Genomic DNA, 9,172 nt, shown 5'->3' on the forward strand with positions numbered 1-9,172 from the left:
AATAATCCTGAATCAAGGATGCACTTGTTGAAGTCATCTACACCAGCTTAAGGTATGGGTTCACCATCCATTTTTTCACTTTGAATTCTGACTACATTAAAGTCTCCTAAGATAGTTCAAGGAAGCGTCATTTTGCCAGAAATACGAAACACAATCTTGCCATAAATCCTTCCAAGAATCTGTATTATTAGCACCATAGATTGCTATACAGCAGAATTTCTGAGAGCTTCCCAAGATAGAAATAGAGAGGTGAATGAACTGAGAGCTCTTCTCCACTATGTCCACATGAAGTGCATTGTTATCCCACCCCACCCAAATGCGGGTAGCAGAGTCTGGGAACAGTTATGATAGAACTTCCAATTCACCAAAGTCAAGGGCATTTGAGTAACATCACATGGGTTAAAGGACAACAAAGTTATATTGTAGTCAAGACAAGGGTGAAAGAGTAATCTCACCTTTGTCAACTGGTTGTATGGTAATTTAATGGTCAAACCATGGGTAAATGGTCATTTCTAGGAGACAAGATACCCATTATTCCTTTCGTCATAAATCATATTGGTTGAAGGTGGAAGACTTATCAAATGGGATATTTTAGTCTTTTCCTAAGGTTTTTGAAGAGAATCAAACTTGTAATAGTATTCTATTATTCTCACATACAAAAATCTTGTTATTGTCTTTGATGTTGAAGAAATTAAAGAGACGGAAAAGAAGAAAGTGTAAGGAAAAACAATGCAGCAAAATGACGATTTGAAGAAGGAAAAAAGACAGAGATTTATGTGGTTCACACCCAAGAAGGTAGGCTACATCCATGGTAGAACGATAGGTCCAGATCCACTATTTATGTGAAGAAAAATACAAAAACCCTCTCACACCCTCACATCTCTCAAAGAGATAACCACTATATATAGATATAATATATAGAAAAACCTTAACCCACGAAAACACAAAACTGTTCCTAAAAGCCCACCCGGTTTGGTTCAGGTTCGGAACCAACATAGGGTGAATTATATATCAAATCGAAGATCTCGATGAGCTCTTCAGGGATCAAGCTGATGTATATACTTTTTGGCCCTTCTGGCGCGCTTCGAAGGCGAAATAGCCCGCCGAAGTATCAACAGTACTTTCTAGATTAGAACTGAGATCAGGCATCACCACTAACAGAAAGGAACTGAATTTGTGAGAGGGGGAGTGGAAGAGAGAATCGTGGGAGAGGGAGAGCATCCTTGTAGGGGGGTTTTCTTTGGGGTTTTGGGTGATCTCCATTGGAGCTTTGAGTGAGAGCTTTGTTGAGGTTTTGATACGGTGAGAACAACAAAATGAGTGAGCATTTAAAGAGATTCAAGGCTGGCTTGAAGATTTGGAGCTTGGAGCATGGAGGAATGAGGGCCAAAGCTAGGAAAAAGGGTTTTGATCATCGTCAAGGTAGGCTATTTATTCCCATTCTCTGTTTTGGAATTTGGTTCTTGCATTTCAAAAAGAAAAGAAAATTTTGGAAAAAAATTCTGTTTTGGGAAATGGTATAAAAAAAATAATGAAGAGAGAAGGAAGAGGATGATAGATTCAAACTTAGGTCTATCAAGCATATAAATTCTGGAATGGGCTTCTATATGGGCTGGACTCTATGTTTTAAACAAATCTTTTAGCCCATAACCTTAATTAATGTACTACTTGGTTTGGGCCTACACATGTAATATGTTAGTGGGCTAGATTTCATTATGATTATGCTACTACTTTGGACTGATGTTTATAACATGCTTATGGGGCTGTTTTGATTGTTGGAAACATGGTGTTTAAGGGGATGTTTAATTTGCCTTCCCATGTTTTTACCAATTTTATTGATAGGATGTAGTTATTGGAGTTTCTCCATTTTTATTTTGAGTTATAAGTTTCTGTTTTCTTTTTATTTTTTTAGTACACTTAAAGTGTGTATGCTATTTAGTAACTAACACTCATGAATATGACGACTATTTCCTACACTTTTATGATTTTCTTTTCCTTATTTATAACACTTTTATGTGTATTTTTATGTTGCTGAAGCATATTGTTTTGGTGTCCTATGGTTAGGACATACTTCATATTACACCCCAATATATGGTTTATTATAAGCTTACTTTGGATGATATATTAGGTATATTTTAGAGACCTTTCTATGACACTCTATATGCAGATTTTGTATATCACCAATAAAGTGCTTCGAAACCAAGAACTGAACATAAGTTACATAAAAGAAAGGAAAAAGAGATCTACGAATTGTACGAATTGGTTGTGTAGGGCGTACATTCGGGATTCATAACCGTCGATAGCAGAGGGGACTTATTATTCTTTTTTATATCTCCATGTGACTGTAAATATTGTTTACTTTATAAAATTCTTAGGTGTTGAATATGTATATTGGCATGAAAGTGAGTTTACATATGATATTTATGACTTGGAAAGCATGTGAAGATGATGAGATATATATATGATGATTTTGTTATTATGGATATTGTTATATTCATGGTTTTGAGATGAAAGGTATAATGGAAATAAAAGAATTGTTAAACCCGTGATTGTCATTCCTTGCTAGTAGGGGATTAGGTACTGGCTGAGGTACTTGGTTATTCCTCGAAGTATGGCCGACGAGATGTGCGGTTCGCCACTGTATGCCCCAATGTTTCCGAGCACAGGGAGGATTTTTGTCTCACCTAGCCAACGAGTTCTTTTAGGCTCTCCCCCGTCTAACCAACAAGGGAGATGTCCTTTTTTTTTAAGAGAAATTTCCTGACCCCTCCCCTATACTTTGCCCTAATGAAACATTCCTCCCCTCTACTTTCAATTATTACACTTGGATCCCCTCTGGCTGACCGTGTTAGCTTGCTATTAGTTATGGTTTGGAAAAGATTATTTTACCCTTGTACTAAAACATTACAAATAGAATTGCAATGCTACCCTTTTCATCATCTTCAATCTAAAACACCCATAACAGAGGAAACGAAGGAAGGTCTTCATCTCCATCGAGCTCCAAGGCATCTCCAGTGAGCTCCACATCTTCTGCAAACTCCAACTGAAACGAAGGTCTTCATCTCCGACAAAGGTAAGTGTTACAGTGTTTGTTCACTTCGGCCTCTCCTTACTATAATATGCTCGCCCTATCTATGAATATCCAGCTAGTTTAGAAAGTTTACTTATACAAAGATGAGGAATGCTACCAATAACTTTAGAGAAGAATTGGACAGGGGAAGTTCTAAAATTGTTTACAAAGGAGTTTTGGGAGTGAAGAAATTGGGAGATATAATTCAAGGAGAAGAAGAGTTCTAGGCTGAAGTAACCACATTTGAGAGAATCAACCACATGAACTTGGTAAGAATGTGGGGGTTCTGTGTAGAAAAGATACTCAGACTATTAGTCTATGAGTATGTGGAGAATGGATACTAGATAAGCAATTTTTTCACCAATGCCTTTTTGGGATGGAAGGAAAGGTTTAAAATTGCTTTAGAGACAGCCAAGGCTTTAGCATACCTTCACCATGAGTGTCTTGAGTGGGTTATTCATTGTGATGTGAAGCCTGAAAACATACTATTGGATAGTGATTTTGAACCTAAGATTGCAGATTTTGGACTTGCAAAATTGTCCCAAAGAGAAGATATGGTTTTGGGTTCTCCAGAATAAGAGGAAAAAAGGGGTACATGACTCTAGAGTGGGCACTGAACCTTCCTATTACTACAAAGGTTGACATTCATAGTGATAAACCCAAAACCACGCTGACCAATCGGGAGCCGCCATGTGTCCCGACCCAAGAAGGAGGGCCATCCCAAGCCCGGCGGTAAACCATTAGGCGCGGACCACAGGCACAGACCCAGGCGCCGACCGACTTAGGTGGGACCATAGGCGCTGCCACGGGCACAGACCAGGCAACCCTGGCCACGGGCGTGGACCAGACAAGCGCGAACACCGGCGCAGACCAAGCAGGAGTGGCCACGGGCGCGGACTCAAGCATAGACCAAGCCAAGGGGCACGGATCAGATCGAGATGTGGACCAACTGACTACGACTACCATCAAGGTCCAAGTCCAGGTACTACGGACTACGACTACCACCAAGGTCCAAGTCCAGGTACTACAGACTACGACCACCACCAAGGTCCAAGTCCAGGTACTACAGGCTACGACTACCACCAAGGAAGTCCAGGTACTACGGGCTACAACCACCACCAAGGAAGTTCAGGTACTACTACCAAGGAAGAAGTCCAAGTGCTATAGGCCACTACCACCAACAACAAGATATGCATGGGCACAATGCACCGCCTACCAACAACATAGTCCCAGATGGACTCAAGCTCCAAGGATCTCATCCAACACGTACGAATATCTATCAACTAAGGAAGTGTCCTACTATCTCCCATAGGAAGACACCAACTAAGGAACTAAGGAAGAGTCCTACCACCTCCTGCAGGCAGACAACCCACTAAGGAAGAGTCCTACTACCTAGGAACTCTATCTACAACGAGGACTACTCGTCATCAACTGGGGCTCTCCACACCACCACATTCCACTATAAATGCGAAGGTATTCTACCCCATCTACCCATCTTGAATTCTATCATTCATCTGTTTGCTCAGAGAGATCTAACTTAGGCATCGGAGAGTCTTAGGCTGGAACCACACTAGTTCTCCTTTGTCACCCAGGTTCTTTTGTAGGTTAAGGCACTCGAAGGGGCCACCGGACGATTTCTTGACGCAACACATAGCTATGGAGTTGTACTTCTAGAGATTGTCAAGGGGGTTCGGCTTTCAAGTTGGGCACCAGTGAATGGGGAAGAGGAGGAACAAGAGGCAATGCTTACAAGATTTATGAGGGTAGTGAAAAGGAAAATTGAAAATAGAGAAGAAGATTTGTGGATTGAGGATATAGTGGATCCAATATTGGAAGGGCAATTCTGGAGGAACCAAGCAGCAATGATGGTTGAGAAAGGGATCACTTGTCTGGAACAGGATAGAAGCAAAAGACCAGCCATGGATGACGATGAGAGGAAGAAGAAAATGAAATGAAAAGGTGCCTCTCATAGTTTTTTGTCCCAAGGGTAAGAAGGTCATCTTACATGCACCAAGGGTTATTTTGGGCATTTAATATTTTCTCCTTGGCTGCATCACAACTTTAACAAACGGATACTAACGAGATGGATCTAATTGTAATTGATTATACATTATAGGGCAGGGGGAGTAATAATTGAAAGTAGAGAGGAGGAAAGTTTAATTAGGGCAAACTATAGGGGAGGGGTCAGTAAATTTCTCTCTTTTTTTTTTTTTTTTTTTTTAATTTCCTCGCTTGCCAACCGGATGCCAAGTGGATGCCGGCTGGAGGGCATACAGCTACTATGGCCGTGATGGACCAGGGGGTGTGGCTTCAGTGGATTCTGCACTAGCCATGCGATGAGACACGTGGTTGGCAACCTTTGATTAAGGCGTACCTCAATCACCTTATTTGTGCATTTGGCAATCACTAAAAGACTTGACCATAAGATTAATATTTAATTTTAAAATGAAAATTTATATGCCATTATATATTCATTATTGTCTATTTCATCATGTGGGATTTTAGTTATGAATTTTATGGGATAATTATATTTACATTGAGCTAGTGAGCTCACCCCATTATTTATATCAATTTTTCAGAGCCAACATAGATATTGGAAGGTAACACCAGGGTCACCCCAAGCTCTAGGGGTTGATATATTTTACTTATTGAGGACGTGCACGTGCTTATATTTTGGATCTCTAGGGATCAAGTTACCATATTTCTTTTTTGAGGTTGAACGTGTGTCTTTATTATGGACTGTTTGTGGCATGTGTGATTTTGTACTTTTATGGAGTTATCCTTGAGAAGGGATTGATGTATATATTTCCTCAAGGACACTATGGTTTGTAATATTTCTATTATTCCAGAAACTTTAATCACCATGTATTAGATTCCACCATGTACCTTAGATTTTCTTTGTATTTACTTCCTTGGGTGGTTGCCTCGCTAGCATAGTCATTCGTTGTAGAAGGATGGTCGAGACCCAACTCCCTCCACCTAGGATTCTGGTTTTTTTTTTTTTTTAAATCCGCTGATTTTAGATAGATTTTTCCTGATCTTATGATCACTGCCTGTGAGGGCGAGACCTATTACCTTTATCCGGGTTTGGATCGTTACAGAAACACTCAAACCATACAAGCATATGCTTCTAGAAATTTCAAATCAACTTAGTCCAAAGGGAGGAAACATGGGAGTTGGCTGAAATTGCTAAGATATGAAACAAAATGAATTTATCACAATTATCGAGCTCCCTTTACTCAAGGATGCTCACTTTTCTTCAACATTAGTCTTAAAAAGCTAGAACTTTGAAAAGGACATGTTAGGATTGAGAGCTCTACCAAGAGGGGTGAATGGGTGTTAGAGATGATAATGAAGGTAGATAATGAAGATAGATAGAGGAGAAGATGACACCATGTTTAATGCGGTTTGGTTCTTTAGAACCTATGTCCAAAGAATGAATGATTCACTGCTATATTTATTTTCTCAATATTTCTCTCCTTTTAATCTATGAGAGGAGAGTCAATTACGATGTACAAGATTGAGTTTCAGATATACAAGGAAACTCTTCTGTCAATCCATTCCTTGTATCAAGGAGATTTGACTTTGGTTTAGGATTCTTAGAGATTGGATATGAATCAATCTCTTGAGGAGTGGTACTCTCAATCTCCTTGGTGGCGCCAATCATGTTGGACGTGAGTTGTATAGCAGACATGAGATCCTTATCTCTTATACGCCCCTTCAAGATCATTGGTGGTGGAATCACCTTGAGCTTGGACATAAGAAACTAACATTGGGGGCTATGAGAGAGCCTTTGTAAACACATCTGCAACCTGATCCTTGGTGGAGATATAACGAATAGTAAGATTGCCCTTTGCAACTTTATCATGGACGAAGTGAAAGTCAATTCCACGTGTTTTGTTCTAGCATGGAAGACGAGATTTGTGGGAAGATAAGTAGAGCATGGCGGAGAAAGACACTGAGTTCCTTAAGAAGTAGAGACTATAAGAAGGTGAGTTCATTGGATGCATTGGCAACAACACGATATTCAGATTCGGTGCTAGAGCAGACCACCGTGGTCTATTTGTACGAACTCCAAGAGATGAATTGGTGCCATGAAAGATGGCATGCCCACTAGTATATTTGTGATCATCGAGACAACCTACCCAATCAACATCAGAGAACGCAGAAAGCTGCATAGTAGGTTATCATTGATAAAGAATGCCATGGGTGATGGTGGGCTTGAGGAATCAAAGAATCCGTTTAATGGTAGCCCAATGCTTAGTAGTGGGTTGATCCATGAACTAACACACCTTGTTAACCGCAAAGGTAATATCAAGCCGAGTGAGGGTAACATATTGGAGCGCACTGACGACACTGCGATAAAGAGTGGGGTCATCTATGGAGGAGCCAGAAAGCTTAGAAAGCCGTTGAGTAGTTGGTATAGGTGTGGAGATGGGCTTGCAACTCGTCATATTTTTGTGTTGAAGAAGATCCATAATATACCATTGTTGGAAGAGAAAGTGACCAGTGGCATCTTGGCGGACATTGATGCCCAGGAAAACATGCAAGGGCCCCAAGTCCTTGATAGCAAATTGTGCTGCCAGATGAGATAAAAACTGATTGATAAAGGACACATTATTTATGGTGATGATGATGTCGTCAACATAGATGAGGAGAAAAATAGTGACCCCATTTTTTCTGTAGATAAACAGGGAAATGTCTGTTTTCGAACTAGAGAAATCAGATTTCAGTAAGAACAAGCTCAGTCGGTCAAACCAAGCACGTGGGGCCTGCTTGAGACTATAAAGACTTGCAAAGGCAGCACACATGATTAGGAAAATCTGGATTGATGAAGGCAAGTGGTTGAATCATGTAAACTTCCTCCTGTAGAAGACCATATAAGAAGGCATTCTGAAAATCCAATTGCCGAATTAGCCAGCCATGGGATGTGGCAAGAGAGAGAATCAACTGAATAGTTGTTGAAAACATTTTGGTGTAATCAAGGCCTTCCTGCTGATTGTAATCCTTAGCCACAAGACGGGCTTTGTAGCGCTTTGAAGCCGTCGGACTTCCATTAAATGCAAAAAACCCATTTGCAACTGAAAATGTTGAGAGAGGGTCGGGAAGGAACTAGTGTCCAAGTGCCATTTTGAAGTAGGGCATTAAACTCTGCATCCATGGCTTTGCGCCATTTAGGGGATTTGGAGGCCATGGTATAAGTGGTGGGTTCAAAGGGAAGGATCGCTGATTCGGTCAAGAGCGAGACTGGGAGAGGGTGTTTAGTGGTGAGAAGAACTTTGGGGTGCCGTGTGCCATTACGAGTGCGAATTACCTTGGGATGGAGAGAGAGGGGCTCAACAGGGAGATCAACCACAATATCAACAGAGGGCATAGATGAATCGCTGCCTGTGGTGATCGAGGGTGAAGTCGACGTGGGTGAATCTGTGGTGACGTGCGAGTAGGATAGGAAATGGAGGCATCAGATGGGGTGGATCTTAGTAGAGGATTTAGCGCAGCTGGTGAGACTGACGTCAGTGAGGTATTTGGTGATGAGGAAGCTCTCAATGGAGTGACCAGTGGCGTGGAATTGGATTGGAACCACGGTATAAGGGGTGGAGGCCCAAGAATGGATGGCATAGGCTGAGTAGGTTGTGGTGCCATGGTGTGAGTTTGGAACGAAAAGCATTCCTCATCAAATACAACTTGCCTGAAGATCAATACTTTGTTGGTTTGGAAATTGAGACACTTGTACCCCTGTGTCGCGGACTGTAGCCAAGAAACACATGGATTGCAGAGCAGAAGTCTAGTTTGTGGCAATTGAAGGGACGCAATAATGGGTAACATGTAGCACCAAAAACACGGAGATGGTTGTAATCTGGATGGGAGCACCGCTTTGAATCAAAATCAATCGCTCCCAATCCCAATTCTTATCGATTTGGTCCTAGTTGATCCTGATTCGATGTTAAAATTATATTGATTGTTCCCCAATAACTGAATACTTTTGTCTATAAATATTGTATATTTGATTCCATCCATAAATCCATTTTCTTCCTTTTGAGCTCTAATATCGATAAGAATTTTAGTTCTTACTGTTCATATGTTATGACATAAATATACCAT

This window comes from Telopea speciosissima, chromosome 5, assembly GCF_018873765.1.
Source record: "Telopea speciosissima isolate NSW1024214 ecotype Mountain lineage chromosome 5, Tspe_v1, whole genome shotgun sequence".
Classification (NCBI taxonomy): Eukaryota; Viridiplantae; Streptophyta; class Magnoliopsida; order Proteales; family Proteaceae; genus Telopea; species Telopea speciosissima.